The sequence below is a fragment of the Tamandua tetradactyla genome, chromosome 21, assembly GCF_023851605.1.
Source record: "Tamandua tetradactyla isolate mTamTet1 chromosome 21, mTamTet1.pri, whole genome shotgun sequence".
Lineage (NCBI taxonomy): Eukaryota > Metazoa > Chordata > Mammalia > Pilosa > Myrmecophagidae > Tamandua > Tamandua tetradactyla.
In genome coordinates, this window is record NC_135347.1 from 13,255,937 (window position 1) to 13,281,118 (window position 25,182).

A 25,182-nucleotide genomic window follows, 5' to 3' on the forward strand; every position below is an offset into this window, starting at 1 on the left:
ACAAAGTCATCCAGCAAGAAAATCCTAGGTTAAAAAAAGTGAAAACAATCTCCAGAAAAAAACTAATTAAGGAAATTAAATCCCTAGACGCCAGCAAAAAATAACAAATCATATTAGGAAAACTGAAAATTTGGCCCACTCAAGGGAACAAACCAACAATTCAAATGAGATACAGGAGTTGAAACAATTAATTCAGAATGTTCAAACAGACATGGAAAACTTCATCAAAAATCAAATCAATGAATTGAGGGAGGATATAAAGAAGGCAGGGAACAAACAAAATGAAGAAATCAAAAGTCTGTGAAAACAAAATCACAGAATTTATGGAAATGAAAGGCAAGGTAGAAGAGATGAAAAATCAATGGAAGCCTACAATGTTAAATTTCAAGAGGCAGAAGACAGGATTAGTGAACTGGAGCACGGGATATCTGAAATCCAACAAGGAAAAGAAAATAAAGGGAAAAGAATGGAAAAATATGAAAAGGGACTCAGAGAACTGAATGAAAACATGAAGCACACGAATATACATGTTGTGGGTGTTGCAGAAGGAGAAGAGAAGGGTAAAGGAGGAGAAAAACTAATGGAGGAAATTATCACTGAAAATTTTCCAACTCTTATGAAAGACTTAAAATTACAGATCCAAGAAGTGCAGCATACCCCAAACAGAATAGATCTAAGTAGACATACTCCAAGACACTTACTAATCAGAATGTCAGATGTCAAAGAGAAAGAATCTTGAAAGCAGCAAGAGAAAAGCAATCCATCATGTACAAGGGAAGCCCAATAAGACTATGTGTAGATTTCTCAGCAGAAACCATGGAGGCGAGAAGACAGTGGGATGATATATTTAAGATACTAAAAGAGAAAAACTGCCAACCAAGAATTCTATACCCAGCAAAACTGTTCTTAAAAAAAGAGGGGGAAATTAATAAAACATTTTCAGACAAAAAATCACTGAGAGAATTTGTGACCAAGAGACTGGCTCTGCAAGAAATACTAAAGGGTGCACTAGAGACAGATGGGAAAAGACAGGGGAGAGAGCTGTGGAGAAGAGTGTAGAAATGAAGACTATCAGTAAAGGTATAAAGAAGAAAAATTAGAGATGACATATAAACCCAAAAGGCAAAATGGTAGAAGAAAGTACTGCCCTTACAGTAACAACACTAAATGTTAATGGATTAAACTCACCAATCAAAAGACATGGGCTGGCAGAATGGATTTAAAAACAGGACCAATCTATATGCTGTCTACAGGACACACATTTTAGACCCAAGGATAAACATAGGTTGAAAGTGAAAGGTTGGGAAAAGATATTTCATGCAAACAACAATCAGAAAAGAGCAGGAGTAGCTATACTAATATCCAACAAATTAGACTTCAAATGTAAAACAATTAAAAGAGACAAAGAAGGACACTATGTATTAATAAAAGGAACAATTCAACAACAAGACATAACAATCCTAAACATTTATGCACCAAGCCAGAATGCTCCAAAATACATGAGGCAAACACTGAAAAGAGAAATAGACACATCTACCATAATAGTTGGAGACTTCAATTCCCCACTTCCATCAATGAGCAGAATATCTAGACACAGGATTAATAAAGAAACAGAGAATTCGAAAAACACAATCAATGAGCTAGACTTAACAGACATTTACAGAACATTACACCCCACAACAGCAGGATACGCTTTTTCCTGAAGTGCTCATGGATCATTCTCAAGGACAGACCATATGCTGGGTCACAAAGCAAGTATCAATAAATTTAAAAACACCGAAATCATACAAAATACTTTCTCAGATCATAAAGGAATGGAGTTGGAAAACAATAATAGGCAGAGTGCCAGAAAAGTCATAAATATATGGAGGCTCAACAACATACTCTTAAACAACCAGTGGGTCAAGGAAGAAATTACAAGAGAAGTCAGTAAATATCTCGAGGCATATGTAAATGAAAATATAACATATCAAAATTTATGGGATGCAGAAAAAGCAGTGTTAAGAGGGAAATTTATTGCCCCAAATGCCTATATTAAAAAAGAAGAAAGGGCAAAAATCGAGGAATTAACTGTCCACTTGGAAGAATTAGAGAAAGAACAGCAAACTAACCTCAAAGCAAGTAAAAGGAAAGAGGATTAGAGCAGAAATAAATGAAATTGAGAACATGAAAACAATTGAGAAAAATCAATAAAACCAGAAGTCAGTTCTATGAGAAAAATCAGTAAGATTGATGGACCCTTAGTGAGGGTGACAAAAAGAAGAGAAAGGATGCAAATAAATAAAATCAGAAATGGAAGAGGAGACATAACCACTGACCCCACAGAAATAAAGAAAATAATGAGCAGATACTATGAATAATTTTATGCTAATAAACTTGACAATGTAGATGAAATGGAGAATTTCTAAAAAGGCATGAACAATCAACAGTGACTTGAGAAGAAATAGACGACCTCAACAAACCAATCATAAGTAAAGAAACTGAATCAGTCATTAAGAAGCTCCCCTCCCAAAAAAGTTCAGGACCAGATGGCTTCACATGTGAATTCTACCAAACATTCCAGAAAGAATTAGTACCAATCCTGCTCAAACTCTTCAAAGAAACTGAACAGGAGGGAAAGCTACCTAACTCATTCTACAAAACCAATGTATCACCCTCATACCAAAGCCAGACAAAGATATTATAAGAAAAGAACACTACAGACCAATCTCTTTAGTGAATATAGATGCAAAAATCCTCAACAAAATTCTAGCAAATCGAATCCAGCAGCACATTAAAATAATTATACACCATGACCAAGTAGCATTCATCTCAGGTATGCAAGGATGGTTCAACATAAAAAAATCAATTAATGTAATCCATTATATCAACATATCAAAGCAGAAAAACCACATGATCATCTCGATTGATGCAGAAAAGACATTTGACAAAATTCAACATCCTTTCCTGCTGAAAACACTTCAAAGGATTGGAATAGAAGGGAACTTCCTCAACATGATAAAGGGAATATATGAAAAACCCACAGCTAACATCATCCTCAATGGGGAAAAACTGAAAACTTTCCCCCTAACATCAGGGACAAGACAAGGATGTCCACTATCACCAGTGTTAGTCAACATGATATTATATGTTGAAAACCCCGAAAATTCCACAGCAAAACTACTAGAGCTAATAAATAAGTACAGCAAAGTAGCAGGTTACAAGAGTAACATTCAAAAATCTGTAATGTTTCTACACACTAGTAATGAACAATCTGTGAGGGAAATCAAGAAAAATATTCTATTTACAACTGCAACCGAAAGAATAAACTATTTAGGAATAAATTTAACTAAAGATATAAAAGACCTATACTCAGAAAACTACAAGAAATTATTAAATCACAGAAGACCTAAATAAATGGAAGGGCATACCATGTTCATGGATTGGAAGACTAAATATAGTTAAGATGTCAATTCTACCTAAATTGATTTAAAGATTCAGTGCGATACCAATTAAAATCCCACAAACTTACTTTTCAGAAATAGAAAAACCAATAACCAAATTTATCTGGAAGGGCAGGGTGCCCCCAATACCTAAAAGTATCCTAAGAAAGAAAAATGAAATTGGAGGTCTCACGCTACCTGACTTTAAGGTGTACTATGAAGCTACAGCAGTCAAAACAGCATGGTACTGGCATAGAGATAGATATACTAATCAATGGAATAAAATAAAGTGTTCAGACATAGACCCTCTCATCTATGAATAATTTAACTTTGACAAGGCAGTCAAACCAACTCACCTGGGACAGAACAGTCTCTTCAATAAACGGTGCTTAGAGAACTGGATATCCATATGCAAAAGAATGAATGAGGATCCATATCTCAGTCCCTATACAAAAATTAACTCAAAATGGATCAAAGACCTAAATATTAGATCTAAGACCATAAAACTGTTAGAAGAAAATGTAGGGAAATATCTTTATAAATCTTATAATAGGAGGCAGTTTCCTAAACCTTACACCCAAAGCACAAGCATTGAAGAAAGAAAGAAATAAATGGGAACTCCTCAAAATTAAACACTTTTGTACATCAAAGAACTTCATCAAGAAAGTAAAACACAGCCCACACAATAGGAGATAATATTTGGAAATGATAGATAAAGGTCTGGTATCCAGAATATATAAAGAAATTGTTCAACTCAACATAAAAAAGACAGACAACCCAATTAAAAAATGGGCAGAAGACTTGAACAGACACTTCTAAAAAGAGGAAATACAAATGGCCAGAAGACACATCAAAAGATGTTCAACTTCCCTGGCTGTAAGGGAAATGCAAATCAAAACCACAATGAGATATCATCTCACACCCATCAGAATGGCCATTATCAATAAAAGAGAAAACGACAAGTGCTGGAGAGGATGTGGAGAAAGCGGCACACTTACCCACTGTTGGTGGGAATGTCAAATGGTACAACCACTGTGGAAGGCAGTTTGGCACTTCCCCAGGAAGCTAAGTATAGAACTGCCATATGACCCAGCAATACCATTGCTAGGTATCTACTCAGAGGACATGAGGGCAAGGACACAAAAGGACATTTGCAGAAAAATGTTTATAGTGGCATTATTTACAAATTGCGAAGAGATGGAAACAGCCAAAATGTCCATCAACAGATGAGTGGCTAAACAAACTGTGGTATATACATATGATGGAATATTATGCAGCTTTAAGACAGAATAAAGTTATGAAGTATGTAACAACATGGATGGACCTTGAGGACAGTTGGCTGAGTGAGATTAGAGAGAAACAAAAGGACAAATACTATATGGTCTCACTGATATGAACTGATATTAGTGAATAAACTTGGAGAATTTCATTGGTAATAGAGACCATCAGGAGACAAAAATAGGGTAAGATATTGTGTAACTGGAGGTGAAGGGATACAGATTGTGCAACAGGACTGATTGTAAAAACTCAGAAATGGATAGCACAATACTACCTAACTGTAATACAATTATGTTAGAACACTGAATGAAGCTGAATGTAAGAATGATAGAGGGAGGAGGGCTGGGGGCACAAATGAAATCAGAAAGAAAGACAGATGATAAAGACTGAGATGGTATAATCTAGGAATGCCTAGAATGTATAATGATAGTGACTATACAAATTTAGAACCGTTTTTGCATGAGGAAGAACAAAGGAATGTCACTACTGCAGGGCACTGAAAATAGATGGAAATTAATATTCTAAAATTTTAATTTATGTGTGAGACTAAAGCAAAAAATGTTTATTTGGTACAAAATTTATATTTTGACTAGTGCATTTCCTGATATAACTTATGTGGACAACTTAATTGAACACCATAAGTATGTGGAACCTTGAGTAGGGCATAAGGTTTTGCAGGTTTGTCCAGAGTGATGCCCCAATAAATCCCACAGTGATTTGAACAGTGAGTAAAAAAGTATCTGCAAAGTCCCCTTGGGGGAATGGTGAGAAAGGGGGGAAATTCAACTTCCCCAAATGGAGAATTTTTGATATTCTCACAAGCAGTAGGGACAACCAAAGCAATAGGCTGAGTCCCCAATCTTCGGGCTTGTTCATGTGAAGCTTGACTCCACAAAGGAGAGGTCAAGCCTACTTAAAATCAGGCCTAAGAGTCACCCCCAAGAGAACCTCTTTTGTGCTCCAGCCAACACAACAAGTAAACTCACCGCCCTCCCCCTGTCTACATGGGACATGACTCCCAGGGGTGTGGACCTTCCTGGCAATGTGGGACAGAAATTCTAGAATGAACTGGGACTCAGCATCAAGGGATTGAGAAAACTTTCTCGACAAAAAGGGGGAAGAGTGAAATGAGACAAAATAAAGTGTCAATGGCTGAGAGATTCCTGGAGGTTATTGTTATGCATTAAACAGATATCACCTTGTTAGTCAAGATGTAATGGAGAAGCCAGAGGGAACTGCCTAAAAATGTAGAGCTGTGTTCCAGTAGCCATGTTTCTTGAAGATGATTGTATAATGATATAGCTTTCACAATGTGACTGTGTGATTGTGAAAACCTTGTGTCTGATGCTCCTTTTATCTATCTTATCAACAGTTGAGTAAACATAGGGCATAAAAATAAATAATAAGGGGAACAAATGTTAAAATAAATTTAGTAGATTGAAATGCTAGTGATCAATGAAAGGGAGGGCTAAGGGGTATGGTATGCATGAATCGTTTTCTGTTTTCATTTCTTTTTCTGAATTGAGGCAAATGTTCTAAGAAATGATCATGATGATGAATGTGCAACTATGTGATGATATTGTGAATTACTGATTATATATGTAGAATGGAATGATCATTTGTTAAGAATGTTTGAGTTTGTTCTATTTTTTTAAAAATTCAAAAATTAATAAAAATAAATAATGGAAGAAATGTTAAAATTAATTTAGTAGACTGAAATGCTAGTGATCATGAAAGGGAGTGGTAAGGGGTATAGAAAAAAATAGGGGAAACAAAGGCTAAATTATATTGGGTAGATGGAAATATCAGTAGTCAATGAGAGGGAGGGATATGGAGTATGGTATGTATGAGTTATTTTCTTTTTTTATTTCTTTTTTTGAATTGATGCAAATGTTCTAAGAAATGATCATGGGGATTATATTGTGAGTTTTTCCTTATATACCAAGAAAGGAATGATCATATCATAAAAATGTTCATGTTTGTATGTTATGTTCAAGAAAGGGTTCTTAATTAAGGAAAAAAAAAGTAAAACCAAAACAAACAAAACAACACAAATAGTCCTATCTTCAACTAGCAACACATGCCAGGATGTCCAAAAGGCTCTGACCCCAATCTCTGCAAAAAATCCCAGATTACTACCATGTGAAACACCTGGAACCACCACAGTTACTCTGTGATGATGACCAAATCACCTTTGTGTCAAATGTTTCCTGTCCCAAGAGCATAAGAATCACAAGGTGTATGGAACAGAAGAGGTTGCAGTGAATTAAAGGAGCTATTGAACACACTGAAGGAGAAACTGAAGGTGGCTAAAATAATATTAGCTGATATGCAAGAAAGAATGGTGATGATTCAGAGAGAGGAGCAAAATTTCTAAGAGATGATTAAGTTTGAATATAGGTTAAGGTTCCGGTTGTTGAAGGAAAATAATGAGATGAACCTCTTGAAACTACAAGGATGTGTATTCAACCTAATACCAGAGAAGCCAGTCTGCATCCTTGATCAGGTTTGCCAGAGAGCTAGAGGAGAAGTACCAGGAGACGCTACAGAGAGTAAACAGTTTGGGAAGAAGAACACGAATACACTGAAGGAGAGTGATGTCAGAGTTTCTGCACAGATCAGCAGCTCATCACAGAGCTAGAGAAGAAGTATGGGGAATCTGCCTTAGCACTGCTCCAGAATGCAAGATATTCTTTGGAAAGGAGTGAGTCACCACTGCTTCAGTGTCTAGAGCCTGCCCATATCACAAACCTGAGCTTTGGCCAAATAACAGGAATGAGTGAAATGCTAAGAGTATTCCAAAGACATATAACTTCGGATCTTGAAACAGCTCATCCCTTTCTAGTTTTATCTGAAGATCTGAGTAGTGTGAGATTTGGAAATGCCCTCCAGGATGTATACCTGATGACCCAAAGAGATTTGACTTCAGTGCCACTGTGTTTGGTGTCAAGAGCTTCACCTCAGGGAGGCATTACTGGGAAGCAGATGTAGAAAAGGCTACAAAGTGGCAGCTGAGCATATATAAGGACTCTGCAAGCCAAAAGGGTGACAGACTCAAAGCTTCCAGAGACAAATTCTTACTCACAGGATCCATTATGGGGAGTGATTTTACCTCCAGGGTCTTTCCTCCTTTAAAAAGGAAAGGAGGGAACAAATGCACAAAGTCAGAACTTTCCTAGACTATGAATATGGGCAAATATCATTCTAGAGAGAGTTCTCATTTACAATTTCTCTTACCCAACCTTCCAAGGAGCTCTCAGGCCTATATTTTCTCTTTGTATCCCAAATGAAACCACAAATTCAGACTGCCTCACCATCTGTACCACTCTTTCTTGTGGTAACTGTTAACCCTCAGTCTTCCTTAGTGTGAAATCCAAGGCCAAGAGAGGTCAGAAAGTTAAGAGCAAGATTTTGTGAAAGCATTTCTACAAAAGATATTTTGCATTTGGGTTGGAACTCAGATACCCCAAAGCCTTTGCATTCCTGTGACTTTCAATCCCCATTTAGTGGAAGAGGTAGCACTTAAATTGAGTAATGAATAACAAAAGGGCTCTACGCTGACTAGAATAACAAATGCATATGCAATATAGGATTGTGAAGAAATGTGATACAGCCTCAGATTAACTGGAGTCCTTATGTGTAGGTAAAGAACTTCAGACATAGGTCTTAAAACATTGGCAGAATTCATTTATTAGTTCTAGGAGCTTTATTGTGGATTTTCCATGACTTTACTGTTTAAAGGAATATGTAATCTGCAAATAGTTTAAGTTTTGTTTCTTTTCCCAATTGGATGTTTTTTGTTCCTTTTTCTTTGCTTAACTGCTCTGGCAACAAATTCCAGTGCAATGTCAGGGGGCAACCTTGTTTTGTTCCTTATCTTGGAAGAAATTTTCAGTCTTTCATCATTGGGCACGATTTTGGCCGTTAGTTTTTTCATATGTGTCCTTTTTCTTGTTGGGAGGTTTCCTTCTATTCCTAATTGTGCTGGTTTGAAAGGAAGTATGCCCCCTAGAAAAGCCATGTTTTAATCAAAATTTCATTTCATAAAGGTAGAATAATCTCTATTCAATGCTGTATGTTTGAAACTGTAATCAGAACATCTCCCTGGATGATGTGAATTAGTCAAGAATGGTTGTTAAACTGGATTAGGGGATGACATGTCTCCACCCATTTGAGTGGGTCTTGTTTAGTTTCTGAAGTCCTATAAAAGAGGAAACATTTTGGAGAATGACAGATTCAGAGAGAGCAACACTACAAAGCAGAGAGTCCACCAGCCAGCGACCTTTGGAGATGAAGAAGGAAGACGCCTCCCGGGGAGCTTCATGAAACAGGAAGCCAGGAGAGAAAGCTAGCAAATGACGCCGTGTTCGCCATGTGCCCTTCCAGCTGGGAGAGAAGCCCTGACTGCATTCGCCATGTGTCTTCTCACTTGAGAGAGAAACCCTGAGCTTCATCGGCCTTCTTGAACCAAGGTATCTTTCCTTAGATGCCTTTGATTGGACATTTCTTTAGACTTGTTTTAATTGGGACATTTTCTCGGCCTTAGAACCGTAAACTAGCAACTTATTAAATTCCCCCTTTTAAAAGCCATTCTGTTTCTGGTATATTGCATTCCAGCAGCTAGCAAACTAGAACGCATGTCTCCACCCATTTGGGTGGGTCTTGATTGGTTTATTAGAGTCCTATAAAAGAGGAAATATTTTGGAGAATGAGAGATTCAGAGAGAGCAGAGCAGAACGAGAAGCCACAAGAAGCAGAGAGTCCACCAGCCAGCGACAGTTTGGGGATGAAGAAGGAAAACTTCTCCCGGGGAGCTTCATGAAAGAGGAAGCCAGGAGAGAAAGCTAGCAGATGATGCCTTGCTTGCCATGTGCCCTTCTAGATGAGAGAGAAACCATGACTGTGTTCACCATGTGCCTTCTCGGATGAGAGGGAGACCCTGAACTTCATCGACCTTCTTGAACCAAGGTATCTTTCCCTGGATGCCTTTCATTGGACATTTCTGTAGGCTTGTTTTAATTGGGACATTTTCTTGGCCTTAGAACTGTAAACTAGCAACTCATTAAATTCCCCCTTTTTAAAAGCTATTCTGTTTCTGCTATATTGCATTCCGACAGCTAGCAAACTAGAACACTAATGTTCTGGGTGTTTTTGTCAGGAAGGGGTGCTGGATTTTGCCTTTTTTTGCATTAGTTGAAACATCATGTGGTTTTTGCCCTTCATCCTGTTAATGTCATGTATTTATGTTCACTAATTTTCTTATGTTGAACCACTTTGCATACTGGGGATGGGTCCCACTTGATTATGGGGTCTAATTTTTTTTTTAAATGCTCTAAGATTCAGTTTGCTGGTGTTTTGTTGGAGATTTTTGGATCTATATTCATGGGAGATAGTGAATCTGTGGTTTTCTTTTCTTGTGGTGTCTCTGCCTGGCCTTGGTATGAGGGTGATGGTAGCACAACATTGTGAACATAACTGACAGCACTGAAATATCTTAATGATTAAAAGGGGAAATGTTCAATTGTATATATGGTAACAGAATAAAAAATTTTAAAAAATCCATGGAACTACACAACACAGTGAACCACAAATTAAACCCTAGATGACAGTTGATACAACATTTTTATAATTGTACTGTTATCAATTATAACAAATTTTCCACACCAATGCAGGGTGTCAGTGGGGTGGTATTATGGTAATCCTGCATTTTATGCATGGTTTCTTTAAACCCATGTGCTGGTTTGAAAGTGTGTGTACCCCAGAACAACCATGTCCTTTAATCCTGACTCAATATTGTTTAGGTGGAAACTTTGATGGGATTGTTTCCATGGGTTTGTGACATACCCAGTTGTTGGTGTGATCTTTTGACTGAATTGTTTCCATGGAACTGTGACATGCCCAATTTTGGGTGTGACTTTTCGATTAGATGGAGATCTGACTCTACCCACTCAAGGTGGGTCTTGATTAGTCTACTGGAGTTCTTTAAAAGGGAAAACATTTTGTAGGAAGTTCAGATGCTTGGGGAACAGTTGCTTCAGAGTCAACAGAAGACCCAGACATTTGGAGATATAGAATGCAAATGCCCTCCAGGGAAGCTGTTCGCAACCAGAAGCCAAAGACCCCTGCAGATGCCAGTCACATGCCTTTCCCAGCTGACAGAGATGTTCTGGACTCTTTCTTTATTCAAGATATCTTTCTCTGAATGCCTTAGTTTGGACATTTTTATGGCCTTAGAACCATAAACTTGCAACATAATAAATTACTTTTTTAAAGGGCAAAAAAAAAAAGTGAGAGGAAGAAATGAGCAATTCATCTCCTCTTATTACACACTACCGTCTTTCTCTGCAATGCCTAGAACAGCAGCCATCCTGCCTAGAGAAAAGCCAAGATGTTCTTAAAAGCAGAGCAGAAAGATAAGAACCTGGGCCCTTAAAGATGTCATGGAGGTGCTAAAGTAGAAACCTTCCTTTCTGTAGACTTCTAATTATATAAAATAATAAATTTTCCTTCTGCCCCCCAAAAAAGAAGAAAGTGAGAAGTTAAAAAAAATTTAGCCTAAAGCTGAGTTGTAAGTCTACTCTAAAAATTATAATACCATAAGACATGATTTTTTTAAAAAAGACAAAATAGTCAATTATGATGAAATGATAAATTTTAAATTATGTTAGTATAAAATTTCCATTTATGTACTCTTGGGTCATATTCTTACTAAGCCAATAATAAATTTTTAATATATGCATATTCACTTGTTGATAAAATGTTTAAACTCTAAATCCACTAATACTCATATATGCAATTCTAAATGGTGTACATAAATGTCTCTTTACATTTTGGTATTTCTTCAAATCTAAAGTTAACACTATTATAAGAAACACCATTATTTTAATGTGCCATTTTGGAAAAATACTGCCAATTAAATTATGATAACTGATAGAATATAAAATGTGAATTTAAAGTAATCATGTTAAAACACTGAATGAAGCTGCATCTGAACTATAGGTTTTTTTTGTTTTTGTTTGCTTGTTTGTTTGTTTGTTGTTGTTGTTTTTTACTATTATTACTACTTTTATTTCTTTTCTTTATATTAACATTTTATATCTTTTTCTGTTGTGTTGCTAGTTCCTCTAAACCGATGCAAATGTACTAAGAAACGATGATCATGCATCTATGTGATGATGTTAAGAATTACTGAGTGCATATGTAGAACGGTATGATTTCTAAATGTTGTGTTAATTTCTTTTTTTTTTCTTTCCGTTAATAAAAAAAGAAAAAAAAAAGAAAAAAAAAAAAAAGAATATAAAATGTGTCCAGGTCTCAGAAATGTTGAAAAGTGAAAGGAAATATGGTATTTTCTTCTCCTATCTTAGTTCCACAAAGGTTTGGATGATGAAATTAAAATTTTGAATAAGAAAATAGGTATCTTTGATTTTTTACTGGAGTCAGACTTGCATTGCTGTCAGCATTAAAACCAATAAACAAAACATTTAGCTTCCAAAATATATCCTCTTATAACGTATTTATCTGGATTTCATTAAATCCAAGAGTACTTAAAATTTTGGTAAAATTGTTCTCTAACATAACATCTGATACATACAATTCATCATTTTCACTTGATAATGTTATTAACTTTAAGAAAGCATTTGCTAAGAAAGTAATCCGTTTTAAAGTAATCTGGTTAACATTGTCATGAGACCAGTTCAGTTGTGAGCCAAGTTCTGCTGACAGAGAATACTATTCTTCCACAACTTACTTTTCTTTTTTTCACTTAACATCTCACAATTTCTGCGTATCAGAGATTCAGGCATAGTTTAGCTGGTTATTTACTTCGAGATCCTTCACAAGACTATAATCAAGGTGTTTTCTTAAGGTTCAACACAGGTTAAGACCTCCTTCCAGGCTCACTCAGTGGATGATGTCAATATTCAGCTCTCATGGGCTATGGGACTTAGGGCATCGGTTCCTTACTGGCTGTTAACTAGACTGCTCTTAATTCCTTGCTACATTGACTTCTCCAATATGGCAGCATGCAAAGCCACACAATGGAAAGTCACTGCCGACAAATACCAATTTCATACTTGTTAACCACTAAGAATCAGCTTGCAATGAGCCCTGGAGTCTTTTGCAAGTGCATCTGGTGTGTTATCTAAGCTTCTACGTTTTCTTTACATTGTATCATGAAAGAAAACTCTCAAGTGCGAAAATTTAAAAAATAGCCTTGAATGGAACTAGGAATATATTTTGTTAGCTTATCATAAAAGACTTCGTAGTATTTTCAAGATAAAAACGCAGAGGAATAGTATATAACATGATGACTATAATGAAGACATTTGCTAATTGTTGATCAGTGGATAGCAGCAGGGGTATAATAACGTCAAGTAACAGATTAAAGTAAATCTATTTTTATACAAAATGCATTTTATTGCTTACAGTGAATATGAATATCTCAAATCTCAAAGTTCAAAATTACTCAAGACAGAGGGAAAAACTTGAAACCTTAGAATACTCCAACTTTATTTTAACTCTTTCAGGCTTACGAGTTATTGCTGAACTTGCATTTTAATGCTCATGACATTTTTTCTTATTAATCCCACAGGGATTTTAACAACCAATATTATTTGATTCCCACAAATTTACCACTTTCTTTGCTCTTCACCTTCATTCTTTCCCAATGTCAGACCTCTTTATGAATACAGAACCCCATTTAGAATTCCCTTTAGTAAGGGTTTACTGGCAACAAATTTTCCCATTATTTGTTTCTCTGACAATGTCTGTGTTTGCTCATTTTAGAATTAGTTTTGTAGTTACTTTCTGCAACATATTATCTTCTAACATCTGCTCTCTTGGAGAAATCAGTTGTCAATCTAAGCATTGTTCTTGTGAAGGTAGCCTGTCTTTTATTCTGTGTGCTTCTTAAGATATCTTTCTGTTATTCAACTTCATTATCCTTAGTCTAGATGCATATTTTTAAAAATATGCTCATGATTCTTTTATTTGCAAACTACTTTTTCATTAGTTCTGCAAACTTCATAGCGATTAGATCATCAGATATTGAATCTGCCTCATTCTTTCTCTCCTCTTCTTTCTAAAACGAAAAATAAATGTTTATCAGAACCTTCTCACTCTATCCTCCATGATGTGTGTTCCTAGTTTGTAAGCTGCCAGAATGCAATATACTAGAAATGGAATGGTTTTTAAAAGGGGGAATTTATTAAGTTGTAAGTTTACAGTTCTAAGGCTGTGAAAATGTCCAAATTAAGGCATCCAGGGAAGGATAGCTTGGTTCAAGAAGGCTCATGACATTCAGAGTTTCTCTCTCAGCTGAAAAGGGACATGGTGAAGTCTGCTAGCTTTCTCTCCAGGAATATTCAATGGCTTCCCCAGGGTTCTGTCCATTCTGTAGGCTCTGTGGGTTCTGGTGGCTTTCAAGCTTTCTCCAAAATGGTTGCCCTTAAAAAGCTTCAGTAAGCAACCTTACCTTGAATGAAAGGAGACATATCTCCATGGAAACCATCTAATTAGAAGTTATCATGCACATTTCTGTGGGTCACATCTGCATAAAAACAATCAAAAGGCTCCCACCCAGCAATACTGAATAAGGATTATAGAACTTGGCTTTTCTTGAGTACACAACGTACTCAAACTGGCACAACATGCAAACTATCTTTCATATTTCCCATCTTATTTGTCTCTTTATGCTGCATTCTGGAAAACATTCCATCTTTCAACTTGCACAGATATGTCTATCTTTAAACCAATTCATGAAAATGTTAATTTTGACATTTTTTTCCTTTCCTAGAAATTCTATTAAGTTCTTTTTCAACTTTCTAGGTAATTTCTTTTTATACATTTAAACACAAGAAAAGTTCTTTCTTCTTTCTCCTGTAGTAGGACTGAAGTCTCTACCAACTTGCCTGGTAGGTGGGGTAGGGTCTAGTATGTCTGGGGCGTAGCTTATAAGTGGTGCTAGCAGAGAAGTATGGATGCTGGCATATCTGCAGTTTAACTTTTAACTTGCCCAGTCAGCTGTTTGATTTTAGAAAAGAAGAATTGAGCAAATAAGTAAATGTATTGAGAATAATGGGAATAATCTCTTACTATCAAAGAAGCAAATTTCAAACATGGAAAGGGAGAAGGCTAGAATACATTCTGTGGTTTTGGACTAAAATTGGAGGTACCAAGAACAATTTGATGATTTTCAATATGTAAAGATATTAAATATATTGATATAGAAATAGGCATGTGTGTTTTATGTCTCTGTGTGTATACATTCATCTATTCCCAGTTTGGTCCACTAAGAGGACTTATAGTTAGTATCACCCAAATAGCAGTGAACATACGGAATGCCCAGATGTTTGTTTCTAAATTATCACTCTCCACTAAAAGGAATCAAGTCTTTCTTGAGGAATGGCGGATTATAAGTTTGCAGCAGGAAATGAATAAAATTAACCTGGAACCTTAGGTGCACCTGAACACAAAGAAACAATCAAAGTTCTATGAGGGTCATGTCACAAGGACTCAGAAGACAACCTGAAGAGGATGCCCCTGGCCAAAACTGTGGCAATGTGAGCATGAAAAAGAATACTATCTGCAGTGGACTGAAACCTAACAAATATGCTAAAGCTCATGCTACGAGGATACCAAAAAATAAAAATAAAAATTCAATGATTACTTTTCGTGGGATCAGAGAACTAACATGTTACTATGAAAACTGGTAAATAAAAGTAAACACTCCTGCCTTTCTTATTCACACCATGTTTTTGAAACCCATCATCCCATCATAACCATTTATATTTAGGGTATCGGATGATATATTTATATTTAATTTATTTCCTCTTTTTCTCCCAACATTTGATGGGTTTGATCAGATTTTATTCATACTACCTTTTTCCTTTTAAATGATTCTACCATGTTTGCACTTTTCATTAATGATTACTATCTCTTTCTTGCTCCCTTTCTCTTAATCAAACATGTATGACTTTATTATTTGCAAAGCAGATACCAAATTTTTCTCCACTGAGGCCATTTTCCCTACTAAAATATTCTATCCCCTATTTTCTTTCCCCCTATAAGATAAGATTCAGTATACTTTTACCTTCCTCCCATCCTCTCCCCATTCCCAATTCCTACAATTTGCTCATTCAGTATCAGGATTTCTGTATTAGGGTTTGTATTAGTTAGGGTTCTCTAGAGAAACAGAATCAACAGGAAACACTCGCAAATATAAAATTTATAAAAGTGTTTCACGTAAACATAGGAACACAGAGTTCAAAATTCACAGGGCTGGCTGTGATGCCAATGATTCTGATGGAGGGTCTGGACGAACTCCATGGGAGAGGCTCACTGGATGAAGCAGGAAGAGACCCTGTCTCGACTGAATCACCCTTAAAAGGCTTCCAGTAATTATATTAAGCTTCACTCATTGCAGAAGACATTTCCCTTGGCTAATTACAAATGGAATCAGCTATGGATGCAGCTGAAGTGATCATGATTTCATTTTATGAAATGTCCTCATTATAATAGACAGGCCAGCACTTGCCCAACCAGACAAACAGGTACCACCACTTGGCAAAGTTGACACATGAACCTGACCATGACAGTCCACCGCTTGTCAACTTGGCAGCTACACATATCACCTCAAACCATACCTAATTTCTAAATACAAAAAAAAATAAAACACACATTCTTTCTTTCACCTAACAATATTCAACTGTCCTACATGTAACTGGAAACACATTATCTCTTCAGAATAGGGTGCAAGTCCTTGGGTAATAGTCATTCTTAAACTTGATATCTTACAACTTGAATAGCACAACATGAATAAAACAGCATTACAGTCCTGGTTTCTTTAACTGATCATGTGGTCGTAGTTCATATTTATCACTACCTTCTTCCACTACCCATTCCATGTTCCCTTTACCCTCAGCAAGCACTTCAGCTGGCTGTGGTTCTTTGCCTGGTGAGGTGACCCAAACCTTAATTCCTGAAGTTTCAGACCCATTGGTAATCCTGCCTGGATTGGGTTGTTACACTTTTCCATTGATTTTAATCACAGGGCATGGTAATACTAAAAGACACCCTAGGGGATCTCCTATATTCCGAGAAAACTCTTCTTTACCTCCATTGCGTAGTTGCAGTCTGATTTTTCCCCTGATGGGTCAATCACCCCAGACAACAATGTAATCCCCTTTGTGGCTTGTTGATCCAGGGACATAAGTAACACAAAGTGACCAGGTGGCAGTCTTAGATTCCAGTTTAATGGAATCATTGTTGTTTCTCCTGGTGGAAGCACTCCCCCTTCTGGAACTAAAACCTGTAGACCAGCAGAGATTAGGGTCGCAAGGACAGGAAGTAAAAATTTTCCTAGTGGATCACTAGGGGTAATAGTGAGTGGTACCATTCCCATTTCTACCCCTTGGTTCCTGGACCCATGGATCCTGGTTATGGGAGAAACAGCACCACACAGCAGATGCTGATTCAGAGCATATACAGCTTCCTGGAGAACATCACCCCAGCCCTTCAAGGTATTGCCACCTAGTTGGCACCATAATTGAGTTTTCAAAAGGCCATTCCACCTTTCTATCAATCCAGCTGCTTCTGGATGATGGGGAACATGGTAAGATCAGAGAATTCCATGAGCATGTGTCCATCCCCACACTTCATCTGCTGTGAAATGTGTTCCATGATCAGAAGCAATGCTTTATGGAATACTATGACGATGGATAAGGCATTCTGTAAGCCCACGGATGGTAGTTTTGGCAGAAGCACTGCATGCAGAGAAAGCAAACCCATATCCAGAGTATGTGTCTATTCCAGTTAGAACAAATCACTGCCCCTTCCATGAAGGGAGTGGTCCAATATAATCAAACTGCCACCATGTAGCTCGCTGGTCACCTTGGGGAATGGTGCCATATCAGGGGCTGAGTGTGGGTCACTGCTGCTGGCAGATTGGGCACTGAGCAGTGGTTATAGCCCAGTTAGCCTTGGTGAGTGGAAGTCCATGTTGCTGAGGCCATGCATAACCTCCATCCCTACCACCATGACCAGGTTGTTCATGAGCCCATTGGGCAATGACAGGAGTTGCTGGGGAAAGAGGATGACTGGTATTCACAGAACGGGTCATCTTATCCACTTGATTATTAAAACCTTCCTCTGCTGAAGTCACCCTCTGGTGCGCATTCACATGGGATACAAATATGTTCATGTTTTTAGCCCACTCAGAAAGGTCTGTCCATATACTTGTTCCCCAGACTTCTTTGTCACCAATTTTCTCATCATGGTGTTTCCAAGTCCCTGACCACCCAGCCAAACCATTAGCAACAGCCCATGAGTCAGTATACAAACACCCCTCTGGCCAGTTCTCCTTCCCAGCAAAATGAACAACCAGGTCACTACTCGAAATTCTGCTCACTGGGAAGATTTCCCCTCACCACTGTCCTTCAAGGATATCCCAGAAAGGGGTTGTAGTGCTGCAGCTGTCCACTTTCAGGTGGTACCTGCATATCGTGCTGAACCATCTGTAAATCAGGCCTGAGTTTTCTCTTCCACAGTTAATTCACTGTAAGGAACTCCCCACGAGGCCATAGCTCGGTCTAGGAAAGAGAAGGTATTGTGGCAGGAGTGGAGACCATGGGCATTTGGGTCATTTTCTCATGTAACTTAGTTGTGCCTTCAGGACCTGCTCTGGCCCTATCTTGTATATACCATTTCCATTTTACAATGGAGTGCTGCTGTGCATGCCCAACTTTATGGCTTGGTGGGTCAGACAACACCCAGCTCATGATAGGCAACTCAGGTCTCATGGTAACTTGGTGGTCCATGGTTAAGCGTTTAATCTTAACCAGTAGCAGGCCAGAAGCTGTTTCTCAAAAGGAGAGTAGTTATCTGCAGCAGATGGTAAGGCTTTGCTCCAAAATCCCAAGGGTCTGCATTGTGATTCTCCTACAGGGGCTTGCCAAAGGCTCTAGACAACATCTCTATTTGCCACTGACACTTCCAGCACCATTGGATCTTCTGGATCATATGGTCCAGGTGGCAGAGCAGCTTGTACAGCAGCCTGGACCTGTTGCAGAGTCCCCTCTTGTTCCGGTCCCCACTCAAAATTAGCAGCTTTTCTAGTCACTCAATAAATGGGCCGGAGTAGCACACCCAAATGAGAAATATGTGGTCGCCAAAATCCAAAGAGACCAACCAGGCATTGGGCCTCTTTTTTGGTCATAGGAGAGGCCAGATGCAGCAACTTATCCTTCACCTTAGAAGGGATATTTTGACATGCCCCACACCACTGGACACTTAGAAATTTCACTGAGGTTGAAGGCCCCTGTATTTTTGTTGGATTTACCTCCCATCCTCTGACATGCAAATGCCTTACCAGTAAGTCTAGAGTAGTTGCTACTTCTTGCTCACTAGGTCCAATCAACATGATATCATCAATGTAATGGACCAGTGTGATGTCTTGTGGGAGGGAGAAACGATCAAGGTCCCCGTGGACAAGATTATGACATAGGGCTGGAGAGTTGATATATCTCTGAGGTAGTACAGTGAAAGTATATTGCTGACCTTGCCAGCTGAAAGCAAACTGTTTCTGGTGGTCCCTACTAACATCTATTGAGAAAAAAGCATTTGCCAGATCAATAGCTGCATACCAGGTACCAGGGGATGTATTGATTTGCTCAAGCAATGATACCACATCTGGGACAGCATCTGCAATTGGAATTACCACCTGGTTGAGCTTATGATAATCCACTGTCATCCTCCGAGACCCATCTGTTTTCTGTACAGGCCAAATAGGAGAGTTGAATGGTGATGTGGTGGGAATCACCACCCCTGCATCCTTCAAGTCCTTAAGAGTGGCAGTAATCTCTGCAATCCCTCCAGGAATCCAGTATTGCTTCTGATTTATTATTTTGGTAGGTAGGGGAAGTTCTAGTGGCTTCCACTTGGCCTTTCCCACCATAATAGCCCTCATAGCATGAGTTAGAGAGCCAATGCGGGGATTCTGCCAGTTGCTCAGTATGTCTATTCCAATTATATATTCTGGAACTGGGGAAATAACTACAGGATGGGTCCAGGAGTCTACTGGACCCACTGTGAGAACAATCTGAGCTAAAACTCCATTGATCACCTGGCCTCCATAAGCCCCCACTCTGACTGGTGGACCAGAGTGACATTTTGGGTCCCCTGGAATTAACGTCACTTCTGAACCAGTGTCTAATAATCCCCGAAATATCTGATCATTTCCTTTTCCCCAGTGCACAGTTACCTTGGTAAAAGGCTGCCAGTCTCCTTGGGGAAGGCTTGGAGGAAGATTAACAGTATAGACTTGTGACAGTTTAACAGGGTTCTTCTCCAAAAGGGACCTGGCTTCCCCTTCATTCGAGGGACTCTGGGTCTGTAAACTGTCTCAAGTCTGGAAATTGATTAAGGGGCCGTGACTCTGTGTTTTTGTAATTCAGGTTAGACTTCTGTTCACTTGACCTAGAACTCTTTTGTTTTTACAATTCAAACAAGAATTTGGTAGACTGCCCTTCTATTGTATTTCTAGATACCCCATGATTTACTAGCCAATGCCACAAATATCTGTGAGTCATATAATTTTGACTCCTGCTTTGAGTTTGCCGTCTATCATAATAGCTATGTCTACCCTGTTTTGGCGATTAAGTGCTGCCACCTGGCTTCTGCCAACTCAGGATCCGGTTCCCTATTGTGGTTAAGGATTCCAGCTCAGTGACAGCAGTTCCTACAGTAATATCTGACCTACAGAGAAGTGGAACTACATTTTTCCTGGTAAAAGGTGCATCCTCTGGACATTCCTGGGGTGTAAGAGCAGGCTTTGCATGATAAATCCACTCTAATATTCCAATCTCTCTAAGCCTCTGGATCTCCTCATCTACATTATACCAAGGCAGTTCTGGCATTTCAACCTCAGGTAATGTCGGACACCTTTTGATCCATGTTTCAGCCAAGCATCCAAACAAACTGTTAATGCCTTTTCCAACCCCCTGAGCTATAACATTGAATGCAGAATCTCTGCTTAGTGGGCCCATATCAATAAATTCAGCCTGATTCAGCCTTATATTCCTCCCACCATTATCCATTAAAATTCATTGCCACACACATTTCCCTGATTTCTGTCTATATAAATTGGAAAATTCACACAGTTCTTTTGGAGTATACCATACCTCCTCATGTGTGATACTTTGTACCTCACCTTTATGGGCCTGTTGGGACTTTAGTCTAGTTATAGGTCTGGAAGAAATGAGGGGTAGTGGGGGTGGGACACGAAAAGAATTAGAAGTATCTTCCAAGCCACTTGCTTCAGGGCATTTATTTGCAGTTTCATCTGGTGAAACAGGATTAAACACTCTAAGGCTAATCCCTTCAGGTGGAGGTTGAGTGGCCAACTCCTCAAGGCAGGCTGGAGGTGGGGTGGTTATGTCCTCAGAGCAGAATATTACAGGGTTATCTAGAGAAGACTCAGCATGACTAGGGTTTCAACCTCACCCCCAACATCATTATCAATCCATATGTCACCATCCCATTTTTCAGAGTCCCACTCCTTTCCAATCAATGCCCTCATTTTAACAGCAGACACCACGCAACACTGAGATTTTGGTTTATGTTGTAAAGTTGCTACTCTAACAATAAGATTCTGAGTCTGATTTTCAGAGATCTCAAGTCTACGGCTACAGGAAAAAAGATATTCCCTCAGGATATTCATAGAAACTTCTACATCTGTTAGATGGCTTCTCGTTTGAAGCCTTCAACCCATCCCTTTCACTCCTTAATGTATCCAGTGTATCTAACAACAACCAGTCAACATCTCTATACCTCTTATTTCTGCAAAATTCCATAAAGGTGTCAAAAACATTATCCCCCAGAGCCAGTCTTCATACAAGTGAAGTATTAGGAGAACGGAATGGTGGTATTTTCACTATCTCTTTTGTCAATTCACTCCATGGATTGGGAGTGTCATTCTGATTATGGGAATCAGAGTCCTTAGTGCCTTTGAGTTCAGTCAGAGCAGAAAACCATTCATAAAACCCATTTTTAAGATTCTGTTTCTTAAGAACCACTCCTGCTACCAAGTTGTATTAGTTAGGGTTCTCTAGAGAAACAGAATCAACAGGAAACACTCACAAATATAAAATTTATAAAAGTGTCTCATGTAACCGTGTGAATGCAGAATCCAAAATTCACAGGGCAGGCTGTGAAGTCGATGATTCCAAAGGAGCATCTGGACAAACTCCACAGAAGAAGCTTGCCGGCTGAAGCAGAAAGAAAGCCTTGTCTCTTCTGAATCCTCCTCAAAAGGCTTCCAGTGATTACATTAAGTATCACTCATTGCAGAAGACACTCCCCTTGGCTGATTACAAATGGAATCAGCTGTGAATGCAGCTGACATGATCATGATTACATTCTATGAAATGTCCTCATCACAACAGACACGCCAGCAGCACTTGCCCAACCAGACAAACAGGTACCACCACTTGGCCAAGTTGACACATGAACCTGACCACGACAGGGTTCTCCATAGAAACAGAAACAAATACATAAATATTAAGAGATTTATCATAAGAATTACAAATCTGAATTCTGTAGGGCAGGCTGCAAGCTGGAAACTTGAAGATGAAGTTTGGATTTCCCAGGAGATGCTGCAAGCTGAAACTCTGAAGTAGTTCCTCAGGAGAAGCTGGCTGGCTGAAGTAGAGATAGAAATGTCTTTTTTCTGACTGCTGAAATCTTCAGCTCTCCCTTTAAGGACTCTAACGGATGATTCCTCTCACTGTGAAGATAATCTCCTTTGTTGATTGTAGATGTAAGCAGCCTTAGATGCAATCAGCTGACTTAGTGGATTTAAATGTACTTATGGCATATTTACAAGAAAGGCCAGTGCTTTCTTGACCAAACAACTAGACAAAATAACCTAGCCAAGTTGACACATAAACTCAAACATCACAACTTCCCTTAAAGTATATGCTTCGTTTCGAATTCTTACTTATCGTTAATATCACCTATCCTCAGGCTACTCTTTTTTTTATAAATTCACATATATCAAAGCTCATCATTCATTAGAGTTTCTTCTCCCCTTCATCTTCCTCCATATTTGGTCTGGCTCCTGTATTATTTAGTTAGGGTCTTTCTCCCTCACCTAACTCCTTAATGAAGTACTTGAGTGATAAACTTCTTTAAGTCCCTGAATATTCTCAAATAATTTTCTTTAAACCTGACAGATAATGGATATCTGGGCTAAGAACAAAATGCCTAAATACGGTCTTTTGATCCTTTTCTCTCATTAGACTGAAGATGCCACTTTTCTAGTTTCTAATGTTGCAGATAAGATATCTGATGCTAATCTACGACACAAGCACACACTCCTCAACACCCTAACAGGTAACCTATTCTTTCTGCATGGACTTGTAATGTTTTCTCTGTATCTTTCAAGTACCACCAGGCTACGCTTGGGAACAAATCTTTTCTCAGTAAGCCCTTCCAATGTGTAGGTTCAAGTCAAGCTGAGAGAAATTTTCTGTTATTATTTAATTATTTCCTTTCTCCACCTGTTTCTTTTTCTGCTATTGGGACACCTAATAATCACATTTTTAATGTACCCTTCATCTTTAAAATTTTCCTTTTTTTTATTTATTAGAGAAATTGTGGGTTTACAGACAATCCTGTATAATATACACCTGTATAATAAACCACCCTATTACTAACACCTTGCATTGGTGTGAATTTGTTATAATTAATGATTGTACATTTTTATAACTGTAGTACTAACTATAGTCATGGTTTAACTTAGGGTTCACTGTAAGGTCTAACTTAGGGATCACTGTTTGTGTAGTGCAGCTCCATGGATTTTTAAAAAAAAATTATTCTGTGACTATACACACACACACAATCCAACATTTCCCCTTCTAACCACTTTCAGGTATATATTTCAGTGCTGCTACTTATGTACACAATGCTGTACTACCATCACCACCAACCATTACCAAAACACATCCATCATTCCAAATAAGAACTCTGCACATTTTAAACCCTGATGTTTTTTCACCACATAATTTTTCAATCCTGTTTTTTGAGATTATTTTTTATATTTCATCTTCTAGCCATAATTTCAGTAAAATTTTCTACTTTTAAAAACATGTTTTTAAGCTCCAGAAAGACTTTTCTGAATAGCATGTGAATCTCCTTAAATAATTTTTATTGTGATGAAAATTTAAGTGTTCATCTGTCTCCTCCAGTAGTTCTTTTTCATGGGCCATGTGCTCTGTTTGTTCAACCTGTTCCTTATCTCTTTTGCTGAGATGAATTTTGCTCACTGGACTTTTTTTCCAATTCTTCCTTATTCTTTACAAAAGAGCTAAAAACAGATACACTAATTGTAGAAATCAGTTCTTGGTTTCTATTGTTACAATCTACTCTTCTGCTAATTTTAAAAAATTACAACTGAATGCTAGTTTCTTAAAACCTAGGGATTTCTTCCTACCCTACTTGTTAATCATTTCTCAGCTTGAAACATCAAATCTCCTCACATGTAATTCTAAATACTATAATTATCTCTATGAATATTCACCTTTTTAAAAGTATTTTTTTAATTTTATTTAAAATATCATTCTGGATTTATTCTCATAACAGACCAAGTAAAAACAGCAACTCTCCTCCTATCTTATCCACTTTCTCCAAATTAACATGCATATAATATACTGTCTGATTTATCTGACCTTAGAAGCATTCCCCAATCATTTTCCTAATCATTCCATTTCCTGGTGGACTTTCTCCAAATAATACTACCCAACAGAACGCATAATTCTTTGCTTTATCTGTTGCCTTAAAAATAGCTGTTATATTTGCTTCTCAATTTGCCCCTGCATCTCCACTAGATTATGCATTTACAAGACTAAGTGCCATGGAAATAAAAAGACAACAGAATAAGAATTAAAATAATAATAGAAAGAAAAAAAAACAAAAACAAAAAAATATACCTCACATGCAGCTTCATTCAGTGTTTTAACATAATTGCATTACAATTGGGTAGTATTGTGCTGTCCATTTCTGAGTTTTTATATCCAGTCCCGTTGTACAGTCTGTATCCCTTCATCTCCAATTATCCCTTCTCTTTTTTCTTTTTTTTTTTTAATTAACGGAAAAAAAGAAATTAACCCAACATTTAGAGATCATACCATTCTAACATGCAATCATTAATTCTTAACATCATCAATAGATGCATGATCATCATTTCTTAGTACATTTGCATTGGTTTAGAAGAACTAGCAACATAACCGAAAAAGATATAGAATGTTATATAGAGAAAAAAATAAAAGTAATAATAGAAATCAAACAAAAAAACAAAACAAAAACCTATAGCTCAGATGCAGCTTCATTCAGTGTTTTAACATGATTACTTTACAATTAGGTATTATTGTGCTGTCCATTTTTGAGTTTTTGTATCTAGTCCTGTTGCACAGTCTGTATCCCTTCA

General features: G+C 37.8%; 1 protein-coding gene and 2 pseudogenes across 4 annotated transcripts in view; 1 reads left to right on the top strand and 2 right to left on the bottom strand.

Moving 5' to 3' along the window:
* AP3S1 (adaptor related protein complex 3 subunit sigma 1) overlaps window positions 1-25,182 on the bottom strand; it is a 185,983-nt gene that overhangs the window by 29,983 nt on the left and 130,818 nt on the right. The gene's annotated exons all lie outside the window — the stretch shown is intronic.
* LOC143665473 (HIG1 domain family member 1A, mitochondrial pseudogene) overlaps window positions 340-25,182 on the bottom strand; it is a 68,845-nt pseudogene continuing 44,002 nt past the window's right edge. Inside the window, exon 5 of the transcript XR_013166987.1 lies at window positions 340-13,782. The product of XR_013166987.1 is annotated as an HIG1 domain family member 1A, mitochondrial pseudogene (transcript). The remainder of the gene's footprint in view (window positions 13,783-25,182) is intronic.
* On the top strand, window positions 3,639-8,048 carry LOC143665744 (putative E3 ubiquitin-protein ligase TRIML2 pseudogene; annotated as a pseudogene).